General features: G+C 35.0%; 1 protein-coding gene across 1 annotated transcript in view; it reads right to left on the minus strand.

Moving 5' to 3' along the window:
* LOC124554120 (sugar transporter SWEET1-like) overlaps nt 1-24,869 on the minus strand; it is a 101,002-nt gene that overhangs the window by 994 nt on the left and 75,139 nt on the right. The gene's annotated exons all lie outside the window — the stretch shown is intronic.

A 24,869-nucleotide genomic window follows, 5' to 3' on the forward strand; every position in this document is an offset into this window, starting at 1 on the left:
TGAAATTTAAACCCTTTGTAGGTGAGCTACACCATAGAAAAGCCATAAGGCAGCATATGTGGACAGACAAAACACACACACACCGTAAACAGGTAGCACCACCACATAACCAAAGATGACCAAAATGAATAATAATAATAATAATTACCAACGAGTGAGTAGCTACCAAAATCCATCATTTCTATTTTTGATTTGACTTGCTAATTTAATTTGAGCTTGCTTCCTTAATACCACTATCTCAATACCTGGAAGCGCATACCACAATATTCGTGTTGTTATCCTCCATATGATAACTAGTACTGAGGCAAAACTATGCAATAACTAATTTGTCACTTGTTGTAAGCGTGTGTGACGCTTATGCTCTACAGTGAGATGACAAAAGTCATGGGATACCTCCTAATATAATGTCCAATCTTCTTTTGCTCGGAGAGTAGTACAGCAGATCGACGTGGTAGGGATTTAACAAGTCATGGGAAGTCTCCTGGAGAAATAGTGAGCCATGACACCTCTACAACCATCAATAATTCCGAAAGTGTTGCTACTGCAAAATTTTGTGCATGAACTAACCTCTCGATAGTGTCCCATAAATTTTCGATGGGATTCATATTGGGCGATCTGGGTTGCCAAATCATTCCCTCGAACTGTCCAGAATAATCTTTAAATCAATTGTGAACAACTGTAGCCTGATGACATTGTGCATTGTCATCCATAAAAATTCCGTTGCTGTTAAGAAACATGAAGTCTGCAAATGGTCTCAAAGTAGCCAGAAATAACCATTTCCAGTCAATGATCGGATCACTTGGTCAAGAGGACGCAGTCCATGCCACGCAAACACTGCCCCACTGCCCACAGAATTATGGAGCCACTGCCAACTGGTATAGTGCGTCGTTGACAACAGGTAACAGCTTTCCAGTCGTCAGGGATCCAATCGAAATGGTCACGAGCCCAGGAGAGGCGTGGAGGCTGTGATGACTTCAAACCCCCAGGAAAAATAATTATCAAAATCTGAACTGTGAAGTCATCCAAAATTCTAGTTGGAAAACCACACTCTTTGTTATACTTCTCAATTGGTCACGATCACACTTTGTTTATGAACTGAAAAGTCTAATATTCACGAGAAACTGCTCTGAAATTTCGTGAATCACACACAATACTGTTAATAATTGCATGAACACTGGGGGGGGGGGGGGGGGTTCACCATACATCTACCCACTTTTGAGTATAACGACTGTCTCTTAATACTAGGATTCGTAACAATACAATATCAAAAAGTTTTATTACTGGGTAAACAATCCCTACGTGATTTGACAGCTGACATTTATAATTCACGCTCACGTCAGGAAATGCACCATTACGGGAATAGCAGCTCCTACATTATTGGTCAGAACGCAACCAATTATGGCGGTCTCCGTAATTTTCGCGCGAAGCCATATTTCGCGACAAAATACTCTTATTAGTCACTGTCATATATCTAGTCTCATAACAATACATAAAACTACATAACATAACTACAATAAGTAGTAAGTGGGTCACTTGTGTGCAGTTGCAGGTTATTTTTTAATGATGTCTTTCACTGTCTTATAAACTGCTAGACTGCGCACACTAGCTACTAAAATTTTTTATTAATGGATGCAACAACAAAAACTGAAAACTTTCAACTAAAATTCTATGCTGCGAATCATATGTCAAATTGTTTTTACCATACATTACCACATACATAAGCGTATCTTTCGGAATTTTATCAGTAAAATTTGCACACAACTTCATTGAAGTTTTCTGTGTAGCTAATACATTCATTCTTCTAGACATATTTATAACATAGATAGGATAATTTTCAATAAAGCTGAATGGACTCACATTAACATCACCATTCAATTGTTTAGTTTCTTAAAATCTAAGAAAGCATCATAAGCTTTTAAATAAATATTTGGCGGATCTAGATACCGCATTTCTTGAGGAAAAATCTCGTTGCTGCCATTTTTAATATAGATATTCTGTAATTTAACATGATCGAATAAGGAAGAGTCAATGAGCTGATTGTTTTAAAAAAATTCTACACAACAAACTCTAGATCATGAAATTCGTTATCATTATTTTTAGTTCTCTTCATTCCTTTATATTTTAGTTTAATTTCACCATCTTTAAAAAATTGGAAGTCCCAGTTATCTATTATTTTATTAAACGTTTCTGGCAAAATAATTTTAAATTTATTATTGAGCTCTAGACAAATTTTATTACCATATCTAGTTTTTAAATGTTCAGAGTCAGTAATGTAATAACGCTCATTTACATCAAACTAACTAATCTTTTTAAACAGATTAGAATTGCTGACATTATTGAGCTTCTTCAGTAGATTTTCCATTTATATAGAATAAAATTTTAATAATCTTTCAAATTTTTATTCTATATAAATATGACTAATGTTTGGGATGAATTTAAGTTTGACATCTTTGCGAAAGAAGTAATAATCCAAGAGAGAAACAAGTTGAGTGTAATACTTGCACAGAATATTTTAAACCATCATTAATTATAGAACACTTGAGAAGTCAGAAGCATAGTAAACATGGTCGTGCATTAAACAGAATTTATAAAGAAAAACACGAAAAGTACTTTGATAACTACTGGGAAACAGATATAGAAATATGGGAGGAGATAGAATATTCCAATTCTCTCTTTTCTATGACAGTAAAACAAATAGTAGATTCTAATTTACCAATTAATAATTTACCTACAAAATTACATTAAAGTTTATTTGTTATTTTTAAAAGTTTATCATTCATAACTAAAAAGTTAGACATCTTAGAATACAACAAAATGCAACTAAGTAATTTATTCTATTTGTATAAGGAATGTGGTATGAATTTTTTATTTACATTAGAAGATACAGATAATTTTTAGTATCCATAAGGCACTGTATCATAGTTATCCAGAACAATTCTTTTATCATACTGAAATGAAAATTCTTTCTTAACCAGTTTGTTTACTAGATTTTTAGTATCAACATCTCTAGTTATCTGATTGTATTCTAATTGTATCTTTTCTTTCACTTCTTTCACTTCTGAGCATAGATGTGCCATTCTACTTTGGAATATTCTTGTAATTTAATCTGATTTCTTTTACTTTCATTTCTGTCTTTTTATCATTTTTCTCATAATAATAACTTTTTGGACCTGTTGAAGCCCAAAGTGTAATCCAATTATTTCCCAATTCATCTGTCCATTCACCTAACATACAACCTGTTTCCACAGTATTTTTATCATCATCTATATACACTACAGAATCAGTATTGAAATATATAACATTTTTTCCTAATTTATCTAACATATCATACAATCTAAGTCTTGCATTTGATGTAGAGAGTGCAGCTATAAAGATATTCGTTGCTGCATTGTTTTCCACATAATAATTTTTGGAATTATACCTCATCTGGACCATTTCCTCTGTAATAAAATTTACATCTAAGTTATCTAATTGACCATCCAACAGTATCTCATAAAATTGTTGCAAATTTGTCACATATTCTGTTTGACTCATGTTTTGTCTTTGTCCAAATTTGCCCCATAATGAATTCAGACAGATCTTGGCAACAGCTCGCTTTCCAGGATTTTCTTTTATTCTATCACAATCCAAGTCAATATCCACTTCTCTTTAACTGTTTTGATGTATTCTTCGTCAGTCTCAAAATTATGTGAACTAATTTCTAATTTTATTTTCATAAAGTGTTTCACATAATTTATAAACAGTATATTGCTTTTATTTTTAAAGTCCCATACTTTATAAACTTCTAAAACTTTATCTCCTTTTTCTACAGCTTTCTTTACTTCATCTGTCGACCAAGTTCCAATAAAACTTCTTTCTTCATCACAGTGATTGCATTTACATAGCTGTTCTTCTGCACATTTGACACACAGAGGAAACAATAGTTTTTCATTTTTATCGATTTGCATGCATACAGGTAAAACTGGATGATACAATCTTCTAGGAGCGAATACTTTACATTTTATTAACCCATACCAATTTTTAGAATAGTATCTTGGTCTATATATTTTCCTTGGATGTTGTTGAGGATAATAATCATAATATTGCACGGTTGGATAAATACTACATACATCAATATATTTTATTTTTGAGCTAATACCATCTGCTTTAGCTCTTAATTTTGTCTCATCTGTTCGTCCAACATAAAATGCATCTCTTGAATTCAATGGTTCAACAATTTTAGGTTACTGTATAAGATTTTTGTACTGTACTGAGTTCACTGAATCACATTCCCACATTTCCACCAGATTCTATCCAGTATTTCGTATTTCTTCTCTTGTCTTTTGATAAAGATCACTCATATTTTCCTTATTTCTGTTGTTAATTGTTGCACTTTTAAAACATTTTTTACAACCATGCCAGAAGCAACCATGATATTGGTAAACAGTATTAGTTGCTTTATCAAATCCACCTACTTTTGCTCCTGCAATTCCGACTTCTCCAGCGTTAAGAGCATGTGAGATGTTGCTATTATTTAAACTATTCAACCAGGCTATCGATTGTTTACAGTAATTCTCATTCTGTTCTTTATCCAATACAGCGATTGTATTTTTCTGTAAATATTTCGATCTGTAAATTGCTATACAAACGCCAGCAATTGTTAACTGACAGAATGCATCAATGTTAGCAATTTCCAGAAACTGTTTTCTTAATTCTAAACAACCTCATCTTAATATATCTCTATCTTTTGGCTTCATACTGTCAACACAATAATATTCAGTACCAGGAATCAGTCCTATATAGTTTTCATTTGCTGGCGTATTGAATAAATGTGGGAAGTAGCCATCTTCAAATCCTTCAAATCAAAAGTTTTTGGAAAACTACTAAGTGGACCTTGTAAAAAATTACTGCTGTCTTTAATTTTTTTGCCTAACTGTTTGATCTCCAATAATATTACTTTAGTTCCTGTGTAGATGGTAGATGGCATTATTGTGTTTTCAACACAGTACTTCAGAATGAATTGGGAATCATAACCTTTTGCATAGTGAGCTATGAATGTGTGATAACTGTTCTTTTGAGATATCATCCACTTACAGAATTCATCCTTTGTCTTAAATTTATAAACAGTATCACCTTTAAAATTGTGAACAATTATAAGATTTGGAATGTGTGTTCCAGTTTCTTGAGTTGCTTCATAATCAAACCACATGTATCTTTCAGTATAGGTACAATTCATTTTCTTTGGAAAGCCTTTTTCACAACATTTAAACTCTTTACCACCAACTATTTTATTACACACGAAGCACTGGTAAATAAAAAAATCTTGGAATTCAACATTAACATAGCAACCTTCTTTATTACAATTTGGGCAACCTTGCACTATAAATTCATCACCAAATTTTCATTCACAGATACCACCTTTTTGCAATACAAGTTGCATATAACATTTATGATTTCCAATTTCCACTACTTGTTTACAATTTCTGCAAAGTTCAAAGCCACATTTATGTTCTTTAGATCTTAAACAAATCTTTTTACATCCTTCACACTTGTAAGCTGTATCACAAACTTCTTGGTGATTGTTTAAGCATTGTTCATTATAACAGTATCTCTTACATTTCTCACAATAAATCTTATTTTCTTCACTTTCATGTTCTGGTCTTTTGCATAATATACACACTTTTCGATCTATTTTACATATGTGTTTCTCCTTGTTGTGATATGGTTTCTTGCATTTATCACAGAAATATGATGATCCTAAGAAAGCAGTCATACTGTTAATTACATCAAAATGATTGTGATCTTTGTACAGATAAATCTTGATGTCTTTCTCAGGACCACTATAGATAATTGCATTAAAATGTTCAGCACATACTACATTTATTTGGATATCCAACAATTCTTCAATATTTTTAATGTCATCCAAAGTAAATCCTTCTTCTCTGTATTCGCCCAACTGATTACATAATATATTAGTTAACTCTTTCTGTAATTTGTATTCATCTCCAACTCTTAATTTCATTATCACTGAGTTCTCTTCCCAAAATATTATTTGTGTGATATGCCAAAGCCACAATTACAGCTCTAGGACAACACAAATTATCATTGTTATGAATTCTTGTGATGCATCTCTTAGGCTTTTTGTCTTCTGCCAGATTTATTATTTTTTCATGCCCACTACCTCTAGGAATTGCTAAAACCTGAATATTAAATCATGTTTTTACTATATCAACAGTTTCATCTTATGTTAAGATATCCCTCATTTTGTTGCACAAAATTTGAACAGACTCTTGTGTATTATTCGATGCATCATAACCTGTAGAAATTGGAGAAAACATTTTTAGGTCGTTGGTTGTTATATTCAGATTATCTCCTTTCCTGAAATTATTCCTCTTTTTAGCTACATCTACCACGGAATTGAGTGCTTTCGTTGTATAATCTGTTTTCTCACTAACAATATCGACTTTGACAATGTTAGCATTGTTAAAGACAATTTTATAGTCAACAGACCGTGCTTTAAATTTTTCATTAAATTTCGATTTAATTTCTTTTATCTCAATTAAATTCTTTTCAGAGGGCTCAGCTTCCTTTTCTTTATCAAATAATTTACTACTAAATGGTCGTGGTCTAAGGGTAGCGTCTTTGATTCATAATCAAACACGTCTACAGTTCCGGGTTCGATCCCCGCCACTGCGTAAATTTTGATAAATAATCAGCATTGGCGGCTGAATACATTGAAAGCGTCTATGAGGGTGAAGATTTGTCTCATGTGGCAGAAGAAGAAACAGGAGTCGATTTAGAAGAGATAGGGGATCCAGTATTATAATCGGAATTTAAAAGAGCTTTGGAGGACTTATGGTCAAATAAGGCAGAAGGGATGGATAATATTCCATCGGAATTTCTAAAATCATTGGGGGAAGTGGCAACAAAACGACTATTCACGCTGGTGTGTAGAATATATGAGTCTGGCGATATACCATCTGACTTTCGGAAAAGCATCATCCACACAATTCCGAAGACGGCAAGAGCTGACAAGTGCGAGAATTATTGCACAATCAGCTCAACAGCTCATGCATCGAAGCTGCTTACAAGAATAATATACAGAAGCATGGAAAAGAAGATTGAGAATGCGCTAGGTGACGATCAGTTTGGCTTTAGGAAAAGTAAAGGGACGAGAGAGGCAATTCTGACGTTACGGCTAACAATGGAAGCAAGGCTACTGAAAAATCAAGACACTTTCATAGGATTTGTCGACCTGGAAAAAGCGTTCGACAATATAAAATGGTGCAAGCTGTTGAAGATTCTGAAAAAAGTAGGGGTAAGCTATAGGGAGAGACGGGTCATTTACAATATGTACAACAACCAAGAGGGAATAATAAGAGTGGACGATCAAGAATGAAGTGCTCGTATTAAGAAGGGTGTAAGACAAGGCTGTAACCTTTCGCCCCTACTCTTCAATCTGTACATCGAGGAAGCAATGATGGAAATAAAAGAAAGGTTCAGGAGTGGAATTAAAATACAAGGTGAAAGGATATCAACGATACGTTTCGCTGATGACATTGCTATCCTGAGTGAAAGTGAAGAAGAATTAAATGATCTGCTGAATGGAATGAACAGTCTAATGAGTACACAGTATGGTTTGAGAGTAAATCGGAGAAAGACGAAGGTAATGAGAAGTAGTAGAAATGAGAACAGCGAGAAACTTAACATCAGGATTGATGGTCACGAAGTCAATGAAGTTCTGCTACCTAGGCAGTAAAATAACCAATGACGGACAGAGCAAGGAGGACATCAAAAGCAGACTCGCTATGGCAAAAGAGGCATTTTTGGCCAAGTGAAGTCTACTAATATCAAATACCGGCCTTAATTTGAGGAAGAAATTTCTGAGGATGTACGTCTGGAGTACAGCATTGTATGGTAGTGAAACATGGACTGTGGGAAAACCGGAACAGAAGAGAATCGAAGCATTTGAGATGTGGTGCTGTAGACGAATGTTGAAAATTAGGTGGACTGATAAGGTAAGGAATGAGGAGGTTCTACACAGAATCGGAGAGGAAAGGAATATGTGGAAAACACTGATAAGGAGAAGGGACAGGATGATAGGACATCTGCTAAGACATGAGGGAATGACTTCCATGGTACTAGAAGGAGCTGTAGAGGGCAAAAACTGTAGAGGAAGACAGAGATTGGAATACGTCAAGCAAATAATTGAGGACGTAGGTTGCAAGTGCTACTCTGAGGTGAAAAGGTTAGCACAGGAAAGGAATTCGTGGCGGGCCGCATCAAACCTGTCAGTAGACTGATGACCAAAAACAAAGGATAAATTTCATCTAGTCTTACTATTTTTTCCTCTCTTGGTGGACGAGGCTTTTCAATAATATCATCATCAGATCTGTAAAAGTAATTTATATTTGGTACACATTTTGCTCTTAATCTAGTTTTTTGAAATACATCTGGATGAAAATTAAACTCTTGTAATACAATGGCATTAATTAACTCTGATTTCTTTAATGTATTGTATCCTTTAATACCAAGATCTTTAGCTTTATCTATTAGTTCACTTACTTTCAAATTTTCTAGAGTTCTTGTAGCAACTTGTGAATTATTTGAAATAATTAAGTTGATAAGACCATCCTTTCTAAGTGCACTATACCCTTGTTAATTAATCCTTTTGCAATAATCATGAAGTTGAGCAACTGTTAAATCTCTCAGAGAGACTTACATTTTTCTATCTTTTATTATAGAAAAATTTTCATTAGCTTCTGACAAAATGGGTGGTGGTGGTGGTAAATTATTTGAAACAATTAAGTTGATAAAACCATCGTTTCTAATTGCACTACATCCTTGTAAATTATTCCTCCTGCAATAATCACGAAGTTGAGTGACTGGAAACTTTCTCAGAAAGGCTTCCATTTATTAAAGATAAATTTTTAATAGATTTGAAAACATTGAAGATCAACAGCAAAGATTTAAGATAATTTTTAGAAGATTTGCAAAATTGGAGAGCAGCAGCAAAGATAGTTCTAATTTATTAAAGATAAATTTTTAATAGATTTGAAAAATTGCAGAAATAGTTCTAATTTATTTAAGGAAAATTTTTAATACTCTAAGTATGTAGTTCATTTTTGATGTGTCTATTTGTTTGTAAATGTTTTTTATAATTAGATATAAACTGTTCAAAACATTCTTTTTTGTTATTATATGTATTTTTTGTAATCATTTTATGACATTCTTTACACATATATGAAAACTTATCCTTTGAGTATTTGTTTTGATAAAAGTTATCAATTGATTTCTCTACTTCACATTTTTTACACTTCTTGTATGCTTCCATATATTGAGATGAATTTTCATTAATAATTAAAATTTTTCCTTAATAAATGAATCCTCTTTCATGTTGCTGTTGGGTTGATAGCTGCATAGATAAAATGTTTACACTTATAATTTTCCTTCTCTCATTAGTATTTCTACTGATTTTTTTATTTTATTTATGAGTTTTTAGTACAATACACATTTGATGAAAAGGAAATTGTTATCTTTAATGACACACTCTTAAGGAAGTTGCAGATGCCTAAAAAATTTTAATTTACTAATGTATTTTTATTCTATATTAAATGGAAATATCTAATACTGAAATTTTAAACTGATTGAATCGTTCACCTTAAGAGGCAACGAAAAATTTTAATTTACTAATGTATTTTCATTCTATATAAATGGTCGTTGTCACTAGTTCAGAATTGAACATTTTCGAATTCATTCAAGAAAGGAATTATGAATTATGTTCAGGAAGTTGGTTCAATGACATTTGGATTCCTTTGTTTGAAGAGAAGAACGTGTTCATCACGAATGACATTCTTGAGTTTTTGTATGGAAATACAGTGGTCAATAACTTGACCTCTGAAAATTTAAGACAAAACAAGAAACATTATGTTAAATTCCTCAAGGACAATGCAATCCCATTCATCGAAATCCAACATGATAATCCTCTCACGAATACATTCAAAAAGAGAAGAAACTCTTGAAACCCAACAATCTTTATTTACCCAACTATTGTGCGAATTATCAAAACCTAACCATTTAACATAAACTTTATCTCCTTTCTTTCTTAAAACTTTTTCAACTAAGTATACATCCGGATATTTTGTTTTCTGTAGCTCTTGTTCATAAAAATTACCTTCAATATCTTTCAGTTTATATGTGATCGGATTAGAACGAATAACATCTTCAATTTCAGATATTTCTGTTGACCAATTAGCTGTATTTCCTTTTTGAAAGAGACCTTTAAGGTTACTAATTCTAACTTTATCACCTTTTTTAAATTTCACTTTTTCTTAGTCCTTTACCTTTCCAAAATGGGCGACTTTAAATTTTTTTCATTAACTTCTATTGGTTTCCTTTTTATAGTTCGATGAACTGTGTTATTGTATTTGTCACTAGTTTCGAGTTTATGTCAACCCATTCGTAATCTCCTTGTAAAGCAAATTTCTTCCACATCTTTTCTTTAAGTGTTCTGTTCAATTGTTCAACAACAGATGCTTTTAATTCTGAAAAAGTTGAATAATGATTAATGTTATATTTCTTGATCAGTTCTTTAAATTATTTGTTATAAAATTCTTTACCATTATCTGTCTGCAGATTTTTTGGTCTCCTGGAGCTGAATATTTTTTCAAATGCATAAGCCACATTCTTACCTGTTTTGTCTGTAGCTGGAACAGCCCAGACAAATTTCGAAAATACATCGATAACAGTCACATAAATATTTATATCCATTGTTTATTTTAGAAATTCCTTTCAACTTGCCCAAATCCGTTTCTACTAAGACAGCTTGCCATAAATCATCTACACTGAGAGAAATTACATTTCTTTGTGTAAAATTTTTCTCATTGGTTTATGTAATTCATTAATAATTTCTTCAGGAATATTATATAGACCATTGCCTACAAATTTTTTTGACGAATTTACTTTTCTTCTTTTTACAAACTCTGCAATGACTTTCCAATTCTTTGTCTTCCATTTTTTGTTGTTAATCTGTATGGATTATGTGTATCAGTAAATTTTTTACACTTCAAGCAATGAATGTGACAGTCATGTGAAGTATGATTTTCCATTTATCTAGATTAAAAATTTAATAAAGTTATAATCAATCTAATTTTTCCAATACTTCGAGATCTTTACTTACTTTTTTTTCTAAGCTATTTTTAATTTCTGATTCTAATGATTTAGTATAACTTTCTACTGAATCAATTTTCTTTAATGCAATAATAAGATTTTTTCATATCGTTAATTTCTTTATTATTATGCGCCATAATACCATCTATAATACCATTTCTTTCCTTTAAAAGAAACTTGTTATATTATTCTCTATTAACATAGTTATTAAATTGTGTTAAAATGCTTGTATATTCTGGTATTATAACAAAGTTTAATAGTTCATTACCAAAATAATGTTTGTTAACTACATCTTTTGCATCAATTGGATCATATACATTAGCAAGTCTTCTACATTTAAAACCTATATAACCTTTAGTTACTTTAAAAGTAGCATTAAATTATTTTTGAAATTGTTTAATCGAATTAGTTATCTTTGGATCAGATTGTTTAATCATATTTTCTTCTCGATCGAATGAAAATGTGTTAACTACATGTTCACTTTGTTTAAATAAATGTATCTTATTTCTAAAAATGTCCATTTATTAAATCTAAAATATCATTAAAATTATAATTTTCACAAAGCAATTTTAAAAGAAAAAGACACAAATGGCCACATATTACTTTATCAAAATTTTGTATTCATTCTGTATTGTAATATAATTCATCTTTCCTAAATAATTAACTAATTACTTTGGTATATTACCACCAAATGAATCAAAAACAAATTTTTTATCTTTATTTTTATAATAACAAATCCAATGTGTACCAGGCTTATCAGATGTATCTAAATTTACTATACCACATTCAATTTCAAATGGCTTATTTGCTAATTCATCAATCATACATACTCCATGGAAGTCTTTAATTTTTAATTGCTTAGCAAATTCTTATATATCAAAATTACTTAATGCATTAGAATATTTATTAATTACTCTTTCGAAATTTTTTTGTTTTCTTTATTCCAGTTCCAGCTTTCTTTTCCATTTCTAAGTTATGTCTTTTTTGTTCTTCTAATTCTTTATCAGCTTTCTTCTTGTTTATAACAGCATTTGCAATTGCTGCAGATCCACCAGCTAAAGAACCAATTGTTGCTAAATATGGTAATGCAGCCAATAATAATGGTAAAAATCCGCCTTCATGTTGTGTTCATCCTTTACCATCTTTCTTTTCTGTCAGATATTCAATAATTTTTTTAACAACAGGAATACCTAATGTAAAAGTAAATTTCCACCAACTTTCTTTTTTTTCTTTCTTTTTTGAACATCTGTTAAAAATAGTTCAATTGCATTTAATTGGTCATTGTTTAACTTTAATTTAATTGACTTTGTTTTTGTTTTGCCACTAGGTAGCAAAGTATAATCAATTGTAAACTTATTCATTTATATGATTAAAAATTTAATAAAGATTAAACTCCGCATCCATTTCATCCACACCTAAACCCATTCCTGATTTTCGTTTTCCATACATTATTCCTCCAACTGCTGTTGCTGCGACTTTTTCTCCTAAAGAAGCATCACTGCCATGCATTCTTTCTTTTGCAGTTAACTGGAGTTGTTTATCTGCATCATTTCTAGATTGTACATCTTTATGATCTCTGTATGCGATATCATGCTGGTCACAAGCTTCATCTAATGGATTTATTCCTGGATCACCACGTTCTAATCTTTCTTCAAGTTTAGTAAATTATATCCTGGTAAATGCATCTCAGGCTTTGGAACATTATTTAAAACCAATTGACTAATCCTTTACCATGTTTTTCGCTCTTCCAAAATGTGTGAGGAAGATTATTCAAAATTCTAATTAAGTATGGAATTCCTTTTGGATTGTTGACAACGAAATCACTAAATTTATTAGTCAGCCTTTGCATTATTCCAACTTTTTCATTGTGATAATTCTTATTTCCAGCTATTTCTTCACCATGAATTACAGCTAATCTATCAATTAATTGTCTAACATCACTCATGCAAACATATTCAATGGGTTTTTCTGTATATTTTTTAACAAAGCCTTCACCAGTTTTTTCATCTGAATCTGATGATGCCATTTTTTTCAAAAATAAAGTTCAACAATCTCTTTTATCAAATTTTTGTATTTATTACCTTTACTTGATTTTATTTTATTTGGATTATTGTCAGAATATAATGCTCCTGATTCAATCAATATATCTGCATAATTTGACAGATCAGAACTTGTGAATAGTGTGTTCATATCATCCATAATTATTTGCTTTTTAGTTAAAAGATTCATTAAGCCATCAGTTCCTTCATATGTTCTATTACCAATTGTCAATTTATTGCCTTCAAATTTTACATGCAATCTACCTACAAATTTAAATGTACCAACATGCTTTAATCCAAAAACTTTATCTTCACTATGTTTAATGTATTCTAACATTCTTTCACTTATTTTTATTTTTTTAACATCTTTCTGTTTTCTTTCTTCATCATAATTATCTAACAACTTTGTTATTTATGATTCGCTTAATTATAATCTCTTTTATCACTTTCATAATGTTTAATTGCTGGAACATCGTTAAATTCATCAAAATAATAAGGAACCATTTGTTTTTCAACTTCTCTATTTTCTTTAATTGCTTTCAAAACATTTCACCTAAGCCTTCAATTCCTTGTTTGACTTGTTCAATGGCATCAATAACTGGTTGATCTTCCTTTTTAAATTTTTCATATTCTGTTCTTGGTTGTTTTTTCCATTTTCTAAACTCTTCTTTTAACTGTTCTTTTACTCTCCTGTTCTATCAAGCTTTTTTAACAGTTTCTGGATCGTATTTTGCAAACATTTATTTAATAATTAAAAACATTAATTAAAAAAGAAATGTTGTATTTTATTTCTAAATTAACCTTCATTTGATTTTCTAGTCATGTCTATTGTGAAAAGTCCAAATTGATCATTCCAACATTTACTACACATTTCTTTAAAATTATCAGACTTTAAATCTCCACCAACAAACTCATGGTAAAAATGATTTAAATTTTTATCATCCTCTCAAAATATATTTAAAAAGTTTAAATTATCTCTAACTGACTGTTTTGGTATTTTTGAATAAGTTTGAGCTAGTAAAAACAATCTATACCTTTGTGTCTTCCTCTAGTGAAATATTCTCTAACAACATCCTGATTTTCAAGAATAAAGTCATCAAATACAACAACTGAATTGTCTAGGCATTGATCTAATGGGACAATTTCTTTATTATTTCCGATGAATGTAGTTATTTCATCTTGAATTTTTTCACATCCTTTCATAAATTCCAAGTATTTTGGTTGATCTAAGCTTTTTGAATAAACATATAAATGATTAATTTTATTCCAGTTTAACCATCCTGGAGCTAAAATATAATTATCAATCATTAATGTAGTTTTTCCACAACCACTTGGTCCAATTATCGTACATCTAATAGAATTTGATAAAAGTTTACCATGTTTATTTTTCGACTTCTTATTTTTGGTTCCCAATCTGTTTTGCTTATTCACTAATAAAAATTTGTAATAGTAAATGAGTCACCTATTTCAATTAATTGGTAAGTCATCTGTTCTCAAAAAAAGATTAACTTTTCCAATAAGGGACAGTTTTAGTAGTGTTTCATTAGTTGGTTTTTATTCAACTTTCCTAACTCCAAATATTGCACCGAGAAATAATTAACTTTATTGTGATGGTGAAACGATAGAAATTCCTGTAGATCAGTATAGTTTGAAAAACTTGGAAAAATTTATTCATTTGGAGAAGCCAAATATCCACATTAAAGCAGATGAAATTTTAAACAGAGTTGTTATTGAAAGTAATGTAAAATTGTATATGGATATAAAAGATAGTATTGGTAGTGTGCTTGGATTGGTAATCAAGTTGTTCAAGCTAAAGAAATGGCTATTGCTAAAGATGTTCCTAAAATTACTACATTTGGATTAATAAATATAAATTTCAATCTTGCTGATGGAATGTATGTAAAGCATACTGATCATTTTCACAGAGAAACTAATGTTATTGCTTAATTCAAGCCTAATGCAGAATTTGGTGGACCAATAATTCATGAACCAAATTATCCTGTAAATATTCCTATGTTTGACCCAATTCAGGACTTGGAAATTATTGTAACTGATGAAAACGATATTTTAATTGACTTTAATGGTGGTTGTGTAACAGTTATTTTAGAAATTGCTTAATATTTTTTATTTTTAAATAAATCATGGACAAAGTCGAAAGTTATCAGTTTTATTCATTCTCTGTGAATGAAAAGACTAAAAATAATATGAATCTCCCTAACAAGAACACAGAGATTAATATAAATATTGGAGATGGTTGGGTTCATCTACATCATGCTCAATTGTACATGAATTTTAGTATTATTGGAACTGATGCTACAGATTATCCAACTTATGATGGAAAACCCAATAAAAAATTAATCGATAATTATGTAGCAAAACTGTTTGATGTTATCACCATAAAGGAAGGTAACAATATTTTGTCTAATGTGGCTACGAAGTCTTTCGCGACGTATTTCTTGAATAAAAATCTCACGATGTACATGCCGTGTTAATTCAGGATAAAACTCCAAGCGTTCGACCACTACCTCCATGGTCGTCGTCAGCGCTGAAACTGACTGTCGTGAACTAACGAGGTTCCCATTTTTATATGTAAAGGATGGCTTCTGATTGGCTGAAATACGTCATAGCAACAGCGATATGGCGCGTAGTGAAGTGGTGCCCTCTACTTCCATAGATGTAGTTTCTATCCCGCGTTGCTTGCAGCGCCATCCCTTGAATCAGGAGGTAATGTGCAGGAAGTTTTTCTCTGCGATTTTTCTTTATCCAGTGCACTCTTCCAAGTGTTGCTAAGTGCATAGCCGTTGTCTCTGTTAAAGTTATTATCGCTAAGTCTAATTTCGACTGCTTCCCGGATCACAGAGTCCCAGTAATTCGATGCGTGGGCTATTACTCTGGTTTCTTCAAATAAAATCTTATGCTTGTTAAGCAGGCTATGTTCAGCCAACGCTGATTTTTCCAAATACCTGTATTTCAGGTGGCGCTGGTGCTCGATGCAGCGGTCGGCAACGGTTCTTACAGACTGCCCCACGCAATTCTTGCCGCATTCGCAAGGAATAATATAAATTACCGGCACTCTTAAGCCGAGACTATCTTTGACTGATCTCAACATTTCCTTAATTTTCCTAGGTGGTCGGAAAACTGGTTTTATTCCTTGCCTCTTCAGGACTCTGGCTATCTTGCTCGTTGTAGCACCGCAAAAGGAAGCCGCACTATGTGTTGGTCCTCTTCTTGTATATGGCTGGCATCGTGTCTTACTTTCTTGGACAATACTGATTTAATTTCACCGGCAGAACAACCATTCCTCTTGAAAACAGTAGTCAAATGGTTAATCTCGGGACCGAGGTGGTCCTTGTCGGAAATAGTCCTGGCTCTGTGTACTAAAGTATTCAGCATAGCTCTCTTCTGAGACGGATGATGGAAGCTGTGGCTATGCAGATATAAGTCTGTATGGGTTGGCTTCCTGTACACAGAATGGCCCAGTCGTCCATCCGGCTTTCGCTCCACCAACACATCTGAAAAAAGTAACTTCCCTTCCTTCTCTACCTCCAATGTAAATTTTATGTTTCGATGTACACCATTTAAATGTTCGACGACCTGCTGCAGCTTGTCGCTGCCGTGTGGCCAGATTAAAAAAGTATCGTCGACGTACCTGTAGAAGCATGATGGGCGGAGGTGAGCACTGCTCAACGCTCGTTCTTCAAAGTCCTCCATGAAAAAATTCGCTATTGCTGGTGACAGTGGCGAACCCATGGCTGTTCCATCTGTCATTTCATAATAAGTTCCACTGTATAAAAAGTAAGTGGTCGTCAAGGTATGCCGGAACAACTTCAAACTTTTTGAGGAAAAATGAGCAGCCAACAGTTGTAATGTGTCATCCACAGGTACTTTGGTGAATAGAGAAACCACGTCGAGTCTGACCATGATATCACTTGGGTCTATCTTCATCTGTTTTATGATATCAACAAACATTTTTGAATTCTTAATATGATGTGGGCAGTGACCTCGCTAGTTCACGACAGTCAGTTTTAGCCCTGACAACGACCATGGAGGTAGTGGTCGAAAGCTTGGAGTTTTATCCTGAATTAAAGCGGCATGTACACCGAGAGATGTTTATTACCGAGCGAGAGATGTTTATTACCGAGCGAGGTGGCGCAGTGGTTAGCACACTGGACTCGCATTCGGGTGGACGACGGTTCAATCCCGTCTCCAGCCATCCTGATTTAGGTTTTCCGTGATTTCCCTAAATAGCTTCAGGCAAATGCCAGGATGGTTCCTTTGAAAGGGCACAGCCGATTTCCTTCCCAATCCTTCCCTAACCTGAGCATGAGCTCCGTCTCTAATGACCTCGTTGTCGACGGGACGTTAAACACTAACCACCACCACCACCATCACCACCAGAGTTTTATTCAAGAAATACGTCGCGAAAGACTTCGTAGCCACATTAGTTTCCTCTACGGGGAGGATATAGCGCGCAGCGTTCGTCACCTGGAGAAGCTGCGCCTGAAACAGTCTCAGTTGCTGAGCAATCTGGCTTTTTTACAACGCTGTCGTCAAACACCACATCAGAACCGCTGCAGTAAACAGAATTTTACGAAAGATCAGGCATGCTATTGTGAAAGAGAGGATACGTCATATCAGGTATGAACTAGACATGAACGCTCGCCTGTTATTTAGTTGCCATTTATTTCTGGCCGGAGTCCTCTCACCATTGGACTGGGAATAGGTGGATGTGACTTTGGCGGCACACCAACGAGCCAATTTAAGCAGGACTACGGCGAAGCAGGCCGATAAATTTGAGCGACTTAACCGTGATGGAGGAACTACTGGGTCCAACGGCATTCACCGCACTGTTATCAACTTCTCTGACAAGGAACTAGATGAAGCTACCATCTCGGCTCTCAGTAAAGGATTTAACTTTGCCCCAGCCCCACGTAAGTTACCGGTGGTTGAGATTATTAGTGGAGTGGAACAAGCAGTTCGTCATATTCCTCAAGAAGCAGTGGATGACGTAAGGCTTGCTACTAGCCGGATTTTAGCGACATCCAAGCCGCCTAAGTCAAACATCAGCAGAGAGGAGAGACAAGGACTGAAACTGTTGCAGAAGGATGAAGATCTAGTTGTTTTACCTTCTGACAAGGGGAACGCCACGGTAATCCTCAATGCTACAGATTACCACAAGAAACTTGGATTATTACTGGAGGACAGCACATACCGGATTCTCAGACGGGATCCCACATCGGGGCTCAGCAGGAAGACAAGGGAGCTACTAAAAAACTCTGGCCTCTCCGACGAACTGGTGAAGAACTTACTGCCGAGAGCACCTAGGCCACCAAGACTCTACGCTTTGCCAAAGGTTCATAAGGAGAGCGTCCCATTGAGATCGATTGTTAGCTTGTTAGCGCTATTGGCTCTCCTACGTACAGGCTTGCCAAACACTTAACTACACTGTTGGCGCCTATAGTTGGTCACTGCCCACACCATATTAAGAATTCAAAAATGTTTGTTGATATCATAAAACAGATGAAGATAGACCCAAGTAATATCATGGTCAGACTCGACGTGGTTTCTCTATTCACCAAAGTACCTGTGGATGACACATTACAACTGTTGGCTGCTCATTTTTCCTCAAAAAGTTTGAAGTTGTTCCGGCATACCTTGACGACCACTTACTTTTTATACAGTGGAACTTATTATGAAATGACAGATGGAACAGCCATGGGTTCGCCACTGTCACCAGCAATAGCGAATTTTTTCATGGAGGACTTTGAAGAACGAGCGTTGAGCAGTGCTCACCTCCGCCCATCATGCTTCTACAGGTACGTCGACGATACTTTTTTAATCTGGTCACACGGCAGCGACACGCTGCAGCAGTTCGTCGATCATTTAAATGGTGTACATCGAAACATAAAATTTACATTGGAGGTAGAGAAGGAAGGGAAGTTACCTTTTTCAGATGTGTTGGTGGAGCGAAAGCCGGATGGACGACTGGGCCATTTTGTGTACAGGAAGCCAACCCTACAGACTTATATCTGCATAGCCACAGCTTCCATCATCCGTCTCAGAAGAGAGCTATGCTGAATACTTTAGTACACAGAGCCAGGACTATTTCCGACAAGGACCACCTCGGTCCCGAGATTAACCATTTGACTACTGTTTTCAAGAGGAATGGTTGTTCTGCCGGTGAAATTAAATCAGTATTGTCCAAGAAAGTAAGACACGATGCCAGCCATATACAAGAAGAGGACCAACACATAGTGCGGCTTCCTTTTGCGGTGCTACAACGAGCAAGATAGCCAGAGTCCTGAAGAGGCAAGGAATAAAACCAGTTTTCCGACCACCTAGGAAAATTAAGGAAATGTTGAGATCAGTCAAAGATAGTCTCGGCTTAAGAGTGCCGGTAATTTATATTATTCCTTGCGAATGCGGCAAGAATTGCGTGGGGCAGTCTGTAAGAACCGTTGCCGACCGCTGCATCGAGCACCAGCGCCACCTGAAATACAGGTATTTGGAAAAATCAGCGTTGGCTGAACATAGCCTGCTTAACAAGCATAAGATTTTATTTGAAGAAACCAGAGTAATAGCCCACGCATCGAATTACTGGGACTCTGTGATCCGGGAAGCAGTCGAAATTAGACTTAGCGATAATAACTTTAACAGAGACAACGGCTATGCACTTAGCAACACTTGGAAGAGTGCACTGGATAAAGAAAAATCGCAGAGAAAAACTTCCTGCACATTACCTCCTGATTCAAGGGATGGCGCTGCAAGCAACGCGGGATAGAAACTACATCTATGGAAGTAGAGGGCACCACTTCACTACGCGCCATATCGCTGTTGCTATGACGTATTTCAGCCAATCAGAAGCCATCCTTTACATATAAAAGTGGGAACCTCGTTAGTTCACGACAGTCAGTTTTAGCGCTGACGACGACCATGGAGGTAGTGGTCGAAAGCTTGGAGTTTTATACTGAATTAACGCGGCATGTACACCGAGAGATTTTTATTCAATATTTTGTCTAGAATGGAATTTCCATTTATTTCTTCATCGGCTCTTATTAGATTGACTTCAATTATAGCCAATGAGTTAACCATGGAAGGTCATATTCTTAGTAATGGAAAGATAAAAAGTAAGAAAAATGAAGTAATTTATCCATTACAATTATTCGGTGGATTTTATAAAGATTATGAAGAAACAATGTGGGAAGGAGATTTAACAGTTATTTTTACATGGTCATCAAGCTCTGGAGATTGTATTCTTCGTTGACCTGATACCAATGATGCTGGTGTTGAAGATGTGACGACACTGCCAAAAAAGGTAAAATTGTTGTAGAATCAATGGAAATTCGTGTTCCTGTTGTTAAATTTGAACCAGAATATTCGCTTGAACTAGAACAAGATAGACTTAAAAATCCAAAAATTCCCATATCTTTCTTTGAACCACAGACTGTAGAGATTGCTGGATTAGATGAAAAAAGAAATTTTGAGTTAGATATTACAAATTTTTTATAACTCTGCAGAATTTGATATTCCTTATTTCATCTTTGTTGTTTTCCAGACAAAAAGGAATAATAATCAGCTCACTGACTCTTCCTTATTCGATCATGTTAAATTACAGAATATCTATATTAAAAATGGCAGAAACGAGATTTTTCCTCAAGAAATGTGGAATCTAAATCCGCCAAATAATTATTTAAAAGCTTATTATTCTTTCTTAGATTTTAAGAGTACTACACAATTGAATGGTGATGTTAGTGTGAGTCCATTCAGTTTTATTGAAAAATATCCTATCTATGTTATAAATATATCTAGAAGAATGAATGTATTAGCTACACAGAAAACTACAATGAAGTTGTGTGCAAATTTTACTGATAAAATTCCGAAAGATACGCTTATGTATGTGGTAATGTATGGTAAAAACAATTTGACATATGATTCGCAGCATAGAATTTTAGTTGAAAATTTTCAGTTTCTGTTGTTGCATCCACTTATAAAAAAATTTAGTAGCTAGTGTGCGCAGTCTAGCAGTTTATAAGACAATGAAGGACATCATTAAAAAATAACCTGCAACTGCACCCAAGTGTCCCACTTACTACAACAATAATTTTGACATGCAAGGAGAATTAGTTCCAATGAGAAGAAGAAGTTAATATTTACTGGTGTTTCAACAATGACTACCAGGCAACTTTTAATTCACTGATTGTAATTTTATTTTCGTTAGCAGAAAGCAAGCATAAACTAAACAAAGGATTTATTTGAATAGAGTCTGTAATTCTTATACTTTTAATAGAGAGGGGACTGCCAAGGGGGAGGTTACCATGAGAAAAAGATTGAATAATCAACGAAAGGATAACGTTCTACGAGTCGGGGCGTGGAATGTCAGAAGCTTGAACGTGGTAGGGAAACCAGAAAATCTGAAAATGGAAATGCAAAGGCTCAATCTAGATATAGTAGGGGTCAGTGAAGTGAAGTGGAAGGAAGACAAGGATTTCTGGTCAGATGAGTATCGGGTAATATCAACAGCGGCAGAAAATGGTATAACAGGTGTAGGATTCGTAATGAATAGGAAGGTAGGGCAGAGGGTGTGTTACTGTGAACAGTTCAGTGACCGGGTTGTTCTAATCAGAATCGACAGCAGACCAACACCGACAACGATAGTTCAGGTAGACATGCCGACGTCGCAAGCTGAAGATGAACAGATAGAGAAAGTGTATGAGGATATTGAAAGGGTAATGCGGTATGTAAAGGGGGACGAAAATCTAATAGTCATGGGCAACTGGAATGCAGTTGTTAAGGAAGGAGTAGAAGAAAAGGTTACAGGAGAATATGGGCTTGGGACTAGGAATGAAAGAGGAGAAAGACTAATTGAGTTCTGTAACAAGTTTCAGGTAGTAATAGCGAATACCCTGTTCAAGAATCACAAGAAGAGGAGGTATACTTGGAAAAGGTCGGGAGATGTGGGAAGTTTTCAATTAGATTACATCACGGTCAGACAGAGATTCCGAAATCAGATACTGGATTGTAAGGCGTACCCAGGAGCAGATATAGACTCAGATCACAATATAGTAGTGATGAAGAGTAGACTGAAGTTCAAGACATTAGTCAGGAAGAATCAATACGCAAAGAAGTGGGATACGGAAGTACTAAGGAATGATGAGATACGTTTGAAGTTCTCTAACGCTATAGATACAGCAATAAGGAATAGCGCAGTAGGCAGTACAGTTGAAGAGGAATGGACATCTCTAAAAAGGGCCATCACAGAAGTTGGGAAGGAAAACATAGGTACAAAGAAGGTAGCTGCGAAGAAACCATGGGTAACAGAAGAAATACTTCAGTTGATTGATGAAAGGAGGAAGTACAAACATGTTCCGGGAAAATCAGGAATACAGAAATACAAGTCGCTGAGGAATGAAATAAATAGGAAGTGCAGGGAAGCTAAGACGAAATGGCTGCAGAAGAAATGTGAAGACATCGAAAAAGATATGATTGTCGGAAGGACAGACTCAGCATACAGGAAAGTCAAAACAACCTTTGGTGACATTAAAAGCAACGGTGGTAACATTAAGAGTGCAACGGGAATTCCACTGATAAATGCAGAGGAGAGAGCAGATAGGTGGAAAGGATACATTGAAAGCCTCTATGAGGGTGAAGATTTGTCTGATGTGATAGAAGAAGAAACAGGAGTCGATTTAGAAGAGATAGGGGATCCAGTATTAGAATCGGAATTTAAAAGAGCTTTGGAAGACTTACGGTCAAATAAGGCAGAAGGGATAGATAACATTCCATCAGAATTTCTAAAATCATTGGGGGAAGTGGCAACAAAACGACTATTCACGTTGGTGTGTAGAATATATGAGTGTGGCGATATACCATCCGACTTTCGGAAAAGCATCATCCACACAATTCCGAAGACGGCAAGAGCTGACAAGTGCGAGAATTATCGCACAATCAGCTTAACAGCTCATGCATCGAAGCTGTTTACAAGAATAATATACAGAAGAATGGAAAAGAAGATTGAGAATGCGCTAGGTGACGATCAGTTTGGCTTTAGGAAAAGTAAAGGGACGAGAGAGGCAATTCTGACGTTACGGCTAACAATGGAAGCAAGGCTAAAGAAAAATCAAGACACTTTGATAGAATTTGTCGACCTGGAAAAAGCGTTCGACAATATAAAATGGTGCAAGCTGTTCGAGATTCTGAAAAAAGTAGGGGTAAGCTATAGGGAGAGACGGGTCATATACAATATGTACAACAACCAAGAGGGAATAATAAGAGTGGACGATCAAGAACGAAGTGCTCGTATTAAGAAGGGTGTAAGACAAGTCTGTAGCCTTTCGCCCCTACTCTTCAATCTGTACATCGAGGAAGCAATGATGGAATGGAGTGGAATTAAAATACAAGGTGAAAGGATATGAATGATACGATTCGCTGATGACATTGCTATCCTGAGTGAAAGTGAAGAAGAAGTAAATGATCTGCTGAACGGAATGAACAGTCTAATGAGTACACAGTATGGTTTGAGAGTAAATCGGAGAAAGACGAAGGTAATGAGAAGTCGTAGAAATGAGAACAGCGAGAAACTTAACATCAGGATTGATGGTCACGAAGTCAATGAAGTTCTGCTACCTAGGCAGTAAAATAACCAATGACGGACAGAGCAAGGAGGACATCAAAAGCAGACTCGCTATGGCAAAAAAGGCATTTCTGGCCAAGAGGAGTCTACTAATATCAAATACCGGCCTTAATTTGAGGAAGAAATTTCTGAGGATGTACGTCTGGAGTACAGCATTGTATGGTAGTGAAACATGGACTGTGGGAAAACCGGAACAGAAGAGAATCGAAGCATTTGAGATGTGGTGCTATAGACGAATGTTGAAAATTAGGTGGACTGATAAGGTAAGGAATGAGAAGGTCTACGCAGAATCGGAGAGGAAAGGAATATGTGGAAAACACTGATAAGGAGAAGGGACAGGATGATAGGACATCTGCTAAGACATGAGGGAATGACTTCCATGGTACTAGAAGGAGCTGTAGAGGGCAAAAACTGTAGAGGAAGACAGAGATTGGAATACGTCAAGCAAATAATTGAGGATGTAGGTTGCAAGTGCTACTCTGAGATGAAGAGGTTAGCGCAGGAAAGGAATTCGTGGCGGGCCGCATCAAACCAGTCAGTAGACTGATGACCAAAAAAAAAAAAAAAAGAGAAAGAAAGTTTCTAGGTCAGGGGATAGCATTCGGCGAAATGTCTTAACTTTTTGTCTCATACGAAGCTTTGCGTTGGGCAGCACGATGTCGCCGGGTTACGATGATGAGAGCAGGATACAGGCAGCTCCGCTGGTTAATCTTCTGCGGCGAAACGAAAATAAATTTATGGCACAGATGTATCATTAACCCCGTGGTGATTAACAAACCACAAGACGCCAGTATATGAACGTTGTTGACATGTCCGCTCTTTCGAAGTACATTACGTAGACATCGCTCGTTTTTACACTTTATGCACTGTCAGTGACAGTATCGTCCATAATTACACAGTTCGTCACATTCATATAGTCTTAGCCACAAATACACAGTTCATAGAATTGTTCTTGTGTGTGAAGCGCACCGTAAACAATGTCCACTCTGTTCTCGCATTTCAAATTTCGACAACGTCACTGAAAGTAATTTATATTGCACAGTTAATTAAAG

Source organism: Schistocerca americana, chromosome 11 (assembly GCF_021461395.2).
Source record: "Schistocerca americana isolate TAMUIC-IGC-003095 chromosome 11, iqSchAmer2.1, whole genome shotgun sequence".
Taxonomy (NCBI): domain Eukaryota; kingdom Metazoa; phylum Arthropoda; class Insecta; order Orthoptera; family Acrididae; genus Schistocerca; species Schistocerca americana.